The following is an 8,983-nucleotide window of genomic DNA, read 5'->3' as shown; positions in this document are numbered from 1 at the left end:
CTGATAATCCAGCCATGAATCATCCAGGATTACCACGCCTTGGGTTTCATAGTAAATGATGGCAATTGTTTGCTTAGAGAAATACAGTGTAGACTTTCTATGGCTCCATAAAATGATTCATATTAATGAGTTATATAATACATTCCTCCTCCTCAACCTCTTAGTTCTACAAAAACTAGACGAGCTGTAGAAAGATAACAAAGAAAATGGCATTGTCAGGTTCGCAGAGGATAATGCTGGGACTTCTGGTTCCTCTGGTGGTGCTTGCAGCGTTTGCTGATCTCCGGCGCGTATCAGTGAAAAATCCACCTCTCATCCGCTACCAGCTGTCACTGGCGCGCACTCTGGGTAGCGGCTGCTAAGACCTCGTGCTGTCTTGGAGTTGTGTTCTGAACTGCTGGGAGTTGTGATACCTCTGCATGGTGCCTGCTATTGTTCTTGGTCATATTGCTCCATGAGGGGTTAATTCCCAAACGTTTTCCAGCTCCTATCAGATTCTGGAGGTGGGGTTCTGGCTGCTTAAAATTGCAGACTCACTAGTCACTTGTGCCAGTGTTTGAAATCCCTTTCTTCACTGGCTCTCTGCATTAGGTTTGACTTGCTCTGTGTCTGTATTGTTGTGATCTCGGCTAGTTTTTGACATTGACCCTTTTGCTTACTGATTTTGCTCTTGACGTCCCCTCGTGTTGTGACCCCAGCTAGTTTACTACTCTTTTGTGTTTTATGTTTGTCAGTCTGTTTGTGTTTCCCTTCCCACACTTATCCAGTGTATTTCGAGTCTTCAAGTAGTCGCCCCACGGTTTAGCGTGGGGGGACTATAGGAAGGGACAGAGGTTGGGACAAGCTCAGGGCACACTATCCCCTGTCTTCTGTGTTACCCAACCCTAACAGGCATAATTTAATAGCAATCTTCTCCATGTAAAGCTAGCTAGAAGTGATCAGTAAAGTTGGAAAGAAGACTTGTTACTGTTACATTGTTCTGGGATGTCCAAAGGTGTCACTTGGCTTAAAGCATAACTGAGAAGTTATAATGATTTTACCAAATTATCATATGTGATTCCCCCTTTGAAAATAAACAGATTGATGCCTACTTTGTGCTGCTTGTCCTTTTCTTTCCTAAGTTTTGGCATTTTTTGTTCTGAAAGTGTTTGACAAAAATTCTTTCTCACCTGAGGTGAAGTGGGCGTAGACTAATGTCTGTCAGTCTATGCCCTCAGGCTGAGGCCAGTTAGCTTGCCCACAGATCCCATGATGCCTTGTGTTCGCTCTCAAAGTCATTTAGCATTTAATCCATTTAGATTCCCACAAGTAAATCCACTGAACACTGCACAGTGCACATACAGAATGTATATGGTGACAGTCTGACAGCTTAAATAACATGGAGGAGTAGGGAACATGTAATAAGTGGTAGAAATAACAGTAGTTGGATGAATTCTATAGCCTGACCTATTTGAGCACAAAGGGTAAACAGCTTATGTGAAGAAGGTGGAGTTTGGGCTGATAAAATGCTCTAAGGGGCAGGCTATTGTTGACAACTATGGACCAAATAATACCATAAAGTCATGAAATATCAGCATCATTATTACTGAAAAAAAACACAAAATGCAAAGATCAATATCACCAATGACTTCACTATAGAGGGCCCAAATAAATACTACCCCACCATGAAAACTAAATCAATATATATAATCATTAAATAATGCCATCATACTGATATTAACACTCCAGCTCAGTCTTATGTGACGGCTAAAATCCCACAGTAAAGACACCCTTGTTATTGCAGCAGTCCAATATCCACTGGCTGTGTGCATATACACTCACCGGCCACTTTATTAGGTACACCATGCTAGTAACGGGTTGGACCCCCTTTTGCCTTCAGAACTGCCTCAATTCTTCGTGGCATAGATTCAACAAGGTGCTGGAAGCATTCCTCAGAGATTTTGGTCCATATTGACATGATGGCATCACACAGTTGCTGCAGATTTGTCGGCTGCACATCCATGATGCGAATCTCCCGTTCCACCACATCCCATAGGTGCTCTATTGGATTGAGATCTGGTGACTGTGGAGGCCATTTGAGTACAGTGAACTCATTGTCATGTTCAAGAAACCAGTCTGAGATGATTCAAGCTTTATGATATGGCGCATTTTCCTGCTGAAAGTAGCCATCAGATGTTGGGTACATTGTGGTCATAAAGGGATGTACATGGTCAGCAACAATACTCAGGTAGGCTGTGGCTTTGCAACGATGCTCAATTGGTACCAAGGGGCCCAAAGAGTGCCAAGAAAATATTCCCCACACCATGACACCACCACCACCACCAGCCTGAACCGTTGATACAAGGCAGGATGGATCCATGCTTTCATGTTGTTGACTCCAAATTCTGACCCTACCATCCGAATGTCGCAGCAGAAATTGAAACTCATCAGACCAGGCAACGTTTTTCCAATCTTCTACTGTCCAATTTCGATGAGCTTGTGCAAATTGTAGTCTCAGTTTCCTGTTCTTAGCTGAAAGGAGTGGCACCCGATGTGGTCTTCTGCTGCTGTAGCCCATCTGCCTCAAAGTTCGACGTACTGTGCATTCAGAGATGCTCTTCTGCCTACCTTGGTTGTAACGGGTGGCGATTTGAGTCACTGTTGCCTTTCTATCAGCTCGAACCAGTCTGCCCATTCTCCTCTGACCCCTGGCATCACCAAGGCATTTCCGCCCACAGAACTGCCGCTCACTGGATGTTTTTTCTTTTTCGGACCATTCTCTGTAAACCCTAGAGATGGTTGTGCGTGAAAATCCCAGTAGATCAGCAGTTTCTGAAATACTCAGACCAGCCCTTCTGGCACCAACAACCATGCCACGTTCAAAGGCACTCAAATCACTTTTCTTCCCTATACTGATACTCGGTTTGAACTGCAGGAGATTGTCTTGACCATGTCTACATGCCTAAATGCACTGAGTTGCCGCCATGTGATTGGCTGATTAGAAATTAAGTGTTAACGAGCAGTTGGACAGGTGTACCTAATAAAGTGGCCGGTGAGTGTATGAGAAATGTGGCCATTATGACTCTCTCTTAATCCTCTATCATTTATCGTCAAGTCTATAAAAAATTTTTTTCACCTTTCCAACTCCCCCCTTTTGCTCCTGTGCCTCTTTGGGTCCTCTTCGGGTCCTTTGGTTCCTCTTCAGCTCCTCTTCAGGTCGTTCGGCTCCTCTTCGGTTCCCTTTGTGATGCTGTCTGCTCACAAACAATAATAAGAAAGAAAAGTGCAACATCCCTGCCAATGCAAGGCAGTGGAGTTGTTGCGAATAAGCCCTAATATGTGTGTTCCCCTAATAGAGAGTCTGATCAGCTCCTCTGCAGGACACTACACATATACAGAGGTAAAATAGCAGCGGTAGATTCTGCCTGGATAGGCAAAGGTTAAATATTGTTTATTGTTGTCATCCAATGATATGCCTCCATGCACTTAATTGTGAACTGGAGTGTAATTGGTGCAGGAGACCACCTGACCAGGGATTAACTAAACCCTTAGTCAGGGGAGGAGTTAGATCTCTTCAGACCCAGCTTCTGACTTGAGAAGCACCACCTCAGAGCTCAGCTCTGACCACAGGCCTCCTAGGTCTCAGCAGCTCTATAGAGTGTCAGTCCACCTTCAGGGCTAACACTGAACCATTCCAGGATAAAAGGTGAAGCTTCCTACATTGGACACAGCTCTATCCCAGCCTGTCCCTGCATCCAGGCTGGTGAACAGACTCCTGTGGTTCCCTCTCCAAGAGCACTCCGGGTATCTTACCTCTGTAAGGAATCATTGGGCACGTTGCCTGCTGTTGCTGTTGGTTCAAATAAAGAACTGTAAGTTATTTTTGCACAATGTTGCCTCCGGTTGGTCCCTGCTATGGCTGTAACTTCAAGGGCGCCCCATTCATCTACCAGGGACACACACTACAGACTCTAAGGGCTGCCCCAGGGAGAATCAGTACCACAGCCTCTCCCTCTATATAATTTCTTGCATACACCACAGTCCTCCGGTCCCCATACCAAGCACCATGACACTAGCGTGCCTAGGCCGCACTAGCCAGCCACTCTGGTATTCTGGGCCCTGGCTGCCTCCAGGCCACCAAGAAAGGGCTAAGCCCCGGTGGGGGATGTTCCAAAAGGAATTCCAGTATGCACCATCTATTTATATCCCAATAAAGCTATTCTCTCAGTTGAATAACAAATTTAATAAAATGATACACAGTATTATAAAAGCAAAGACGTAGAAACAAAATAGTAGCAATATCACAATATAGCAATCAAATTGAGATGTTACGATAATATAGTGCTGGGCCCACGCACTCATATATCAAATCTCCTTATGGTCCTAGAATGGATTGGATTCTTTAAAGTATCAAAAAAAGGTATCAAAAATGAAGTTTATAAAAAGTGTTTCACCCCAAAACTACAGTTGAGCGTAATGAACTCTCTGCGTTAGTTATTTAAATGTCATGTCATTTGTTGTAAAAACATATAGAGCCATATTTCACACATACAAGGTATATATTGCATTATCCACTGTCAGACAAAATGTAGGACTCCACACACGGTTTAGGGCTACTTAAAGGGATATTCCCATCAGGGCATTTACATTTAATTAAATTCATTTGCCATATGTAAACATTTCTTCAATTGGATGTTAATAAAAAAAATGTTCCTGTGTGAAGATAATTTCTCATAAATGTAGCCATGTTGACCCTTAGAAACGAGATGGCTTCCCCGGATACGACCACCTCACACTCTGGCTGTGGTGGCCAGACATGCGCTATAGAGTCCTGCCGGACCACCAGAATTCAGCAATCATTACCACAGGACGGCTGTGTGACATGTAGTAACTCCCAGACATTTCATATACAAAAACTATTTGTTTCTTTAAGCAATCCCTCCAGCAGAGGTGGCCGTATCCGAGGAAGCTATCTCGTTTCTAAGGGACCATATCAGTACATTTATGAGCACACTGGACAAAATTATCTGCACATTGGAACATTTTTTAAATAAAATCTAATTGAAGAAATGTTTATATATGGCAGATTAATGAAACTGAATATGAGTGCCCAGACAAGAATACCCTTTTAAGTATTTGGGTATTGTCCTTATTGGTGTATAGATGCTGTTCTTTATGGTATATATAACATCTCCGTGTGTATTGTAAGGTAGCACCTCAATAGTGTTACCAGTGGTGTACTCTTTACTCACCATCGGCGTCCCGGGGAATGAGCTGGTTAAGCCGTTCCTTCTCTACTTACATAGATTGTGCAGTTTCATGCGTGGTTGAAAATCTTGACTCACCACAGATGTAAGGATGACAGCGGCTTGTTCACAGTATTTGTAAAGCTGTTCACTTACGAGCCTCTGTAGCAGGTTTGTTCTTCCATTAAAAAGCTTTTAACCCCTTAACGCTGAAGCCACTTTTCACCTTCCTGACACGGCCCATTTTTTAAAATCTGACGTGTCTATTTAAGTGGTTATAACTTTGGAACGCTTTAACATATCCAAGTGATTTTGAGATTGTTTTTTCGTGACACATTGTACTTCATGTTGGTTGAGAAATTTAATCAATATGTTGAGTATTTATTTATGAAATAAATGGAAATTTGAAAAAAACTATGTTTTCAAAATGCAAAATTTTCAACTTTTTGGAAAGTTGGTCATATCACTAAAATAACTTTTTTTTGGATGTTAGGAGGCTTATAACTTTAGGTCCAATTTTTCAGATTTTCACGAAATTCATCAAAACCTACTTTTGGAAGGTCAATTTAGTTAGAAGTTACTTTATAAGGCCCACATGACAGAAAAACCCCACAAATGACACCATTTTAGAAACTACACCCCTCCAAATATTCAAAACAACCTTTGGGAATTTTGTTAACCCTATGAGTGTTTCATGAGGGTGAAAGATAAATGAAAGTGAAATTACAGAAATGTAATTTTATCTTACTATAGATTCATTGAACACTAAAATTTGCACCTTCACAATGGGTTAAAAAGGAAAATGCATTTTACAATGTTTAGGGCAATTCATCCTGAGTATGCCAATACCCATTTTGTCACTGTACCCTGCTGTACGGGCACAGGGGGGCACAGCGTTGTTTTGTTTTTGGAGGGCAAATAGGGCTGAAAAAGTTTTCATGTGTCAGGATGCATTTGGAGAGCCATAATGGTACCAAAACAGAGGAAAGCCCCAACAAGAGACACCATTTTGGAAAGTACACCACTTGGAGAGTTTAGCAAGGTGTAATATGTGTATTTTCCCCTACAGGTGTTTGCTTCAATTAGGTCTCTAAATGGAAAAATGGAACATTTTTCCCAAAAAGTCACTTATGGGATACAAAAATTAGCAGTAAAAGGCATTAAAGATGAAACAACCCCAAAAAATGTGTACTAGCATTTCTCCCGAGTATAAGATTGCCCCACACATGCAAATAAAATGTTGTATGGGTACGCAGTGAAGCTGAGAAGGGAAAGAGGGGCGTTGGCCTTTTACAAGCCAAATTTGACAGACATCCTTTACATGCATTTAGAGAGCCGTAGCGGTACCAAAACAGAGGGGAACCCCCACAAATATCACCATTTTGGAAAGCACACCCCTTAGAGAATTTAGCAAGGTGTAATATGTGTATTTGTCCGTAAAGTTGTTTGAGTTAATTAGGACTTAAATAGGAAAAAGGTGAAAATTTTCTTGTAAAGGTAATTTTACCACTAATTTTTTATAGCCACAAGGGATAAAAAATGTAATAACCCCGCAAAATGTGTAAACCTATTTCTCTCAAGTGTAGAAGTACCCCACATGTGTATATAAAATGTTGTATGGGCGCACAGTAAAAGGAAAGGGGATGTTTGCCTTTTATAAGCCAAATTTGACAGAAATGTTTGACATGCATTTGGAGAACCCTATTGGTATAAAACAGATAAGAATCCTAAAAGTGACCCTAATTTTTGAATGCACACCCCTTAGAGAATTTTGCAATGTGTAATATATGTATTTGCCCCTACAGGTGAATGATCCAATTAGGCCCTAAACATTAAAAAGATGAAAATTTTCCCTCTAAATGTCACTTTTACCCCTAATTTTTGTAAGCTACAAGGGATAATATATTAAATAACCCCGAAAAAGGTGTAAAACTATTTCTCATGAGTGTAGAAGTCCCCCACATGTGCATATAAAATGCTTTATGGGCGCACAGTAGAGGAAAAGAGGGATGTTTGTCTTTTAGTGGCCAAATTTGACAGAAATCCTTCACATGTGTCAGGATACATTTGGAGAGCCATAGTGGTACCAAAACAGAGGAAAACCCAAAAAGTGTCCCTAATTGTTTAATGTACACCCCTTGGGGAATATAGCAAGGTGACGTCATAAGTAAATTCGCTTCTATTGGCTGGTCTGAATTGATGAGCCAATAGCAGCGATCATGAACTGGGTCGGTGGGGGCTTGGGCGTAACGCTTCTGGTCCATGGGGCAGGATGGATGGCCATCAGGAACAGCCGCCATCTTGCCCCGATCACTGTGTCTGAACCGTGTTGGCAAGTCACTACCCGCCGCACCGTTCTATAACAACGCGCGTCGGGAGTAGGCTATACAATCTTTATTTATTTTTTGAGCAATTTCGACAAATAAGGGCATATTTTTTGCTAGATGAGATGCACTGTAAAAAACCCTTCATTTTAGTGGGTTTTTAGCTTATTGAAGTAATTTTATTAACTTTTTATGTGTGGAGGAAAATAAAATCATCAATTCTTGTTTTGGATTTTTTGCATTTTTTTTGGGGGGGGGGGGGTGTTCACTGTAGCATAACAATAATATATTATCTTTATTCTACGGATCACTACAATTACGGTGATACCTCATTCATATAGTTTTATTTATATTTGTCCAATTTAATTGAAAGAAAACTAGAATAGAAAAAATTGCATTTGTTTTAGTATTGCCATTTTTATAGCAGCATAACTATAGTATTTTTTGGTTGATGGAGCTGGTTGTGAGCTTATTTTTTGCGTGACAAGTTGTTCTCTTCAGTGGTATTATTTTGGTGCTTGTAACTTTTTCGGATCACTTTTTAGAACATTTTTTGTAAAGCAATTTGATAAAAAATTTTTAATTTTTGGCAAGTTTTTTGGTTTTTTTTTTTACCACGTTCACCGAGCGGGTCCAATTATGATTAGGATTTATTGTACAGATTGACGGACGCGGTGATACCAAATAAGTGGTTTTTTTTTGTGATTTAGTGTTTTTTATACTTTATTACTTGTGTACAGGGAAATGTGGTGTTTGGGGGGACGTTCACTTTCTTTTATTATTTATTCTAAAAAACCTTTATTTATTGTTTTGACTTTTTTTTTACAGTTACTGACATCTAAGCTTGATCAAGTGATCTTCTGATCACTTGTTCAAGCTCTTTTACAGGTTACACAGTACAATACAGATGTAATGTATTGCGCATGCTCAGTGTCTTACAGCGGGAGGAAGATCGGAGCTGCGGACCCCCCCGGTCCGATTGCCTTTAAATGCTGGATCCCCACTTCAGGGTTAAAACTTCTGATGTTTTAAATACACGGCAACTTTGGATCGGCCGATCACTTTCTCAAACTGGATTGTTGTCTCACTAGATGTGTTTCAAAGGCTCCGCCTTCTTCATCAGTAGCACACGATCCTTATTCCTTATCTTTCTTATTATTATCTACAATTGCCCTATTGCCCCGGGCTAGCAGCATTGCACATTTGTGAATAACCCTTCACCTGTAGATGATGCCCCATTAGGTATTATCACAAACAATGATGTCGACAAGTGTCTGACGTCATTGTGTGTGCCGCTGTGCCTGAGGACCCGAAGAGGAGTCGAACAACCCAAAGAGGAGCCGATACAGCCTAAGGAACCGAAGAGGATTCAAAGCAAGAAGAGGAGCTACAGGTGGCGTTGGAAAGGTAAGTACAGTGTTAATTTTTTCAAAT

The sequence above is a fragment of the Engystomops pustulosus genome, chromosome 7 (genome assembly GCF_040894005.1).
Source record: "Engystomops pustulosus chromosome 7, aEngPut4.maternal, whole genome shotgun sequence".
Taxonomy (NCBI): Eukaryota; Metazoa; Chordata; class Amphibia; order Anura; family Leptodactylidae; genus Engystomops; species Engystomops pustulosus.
Note: the sequence above shows the minus strand (reverse complement) of the source record.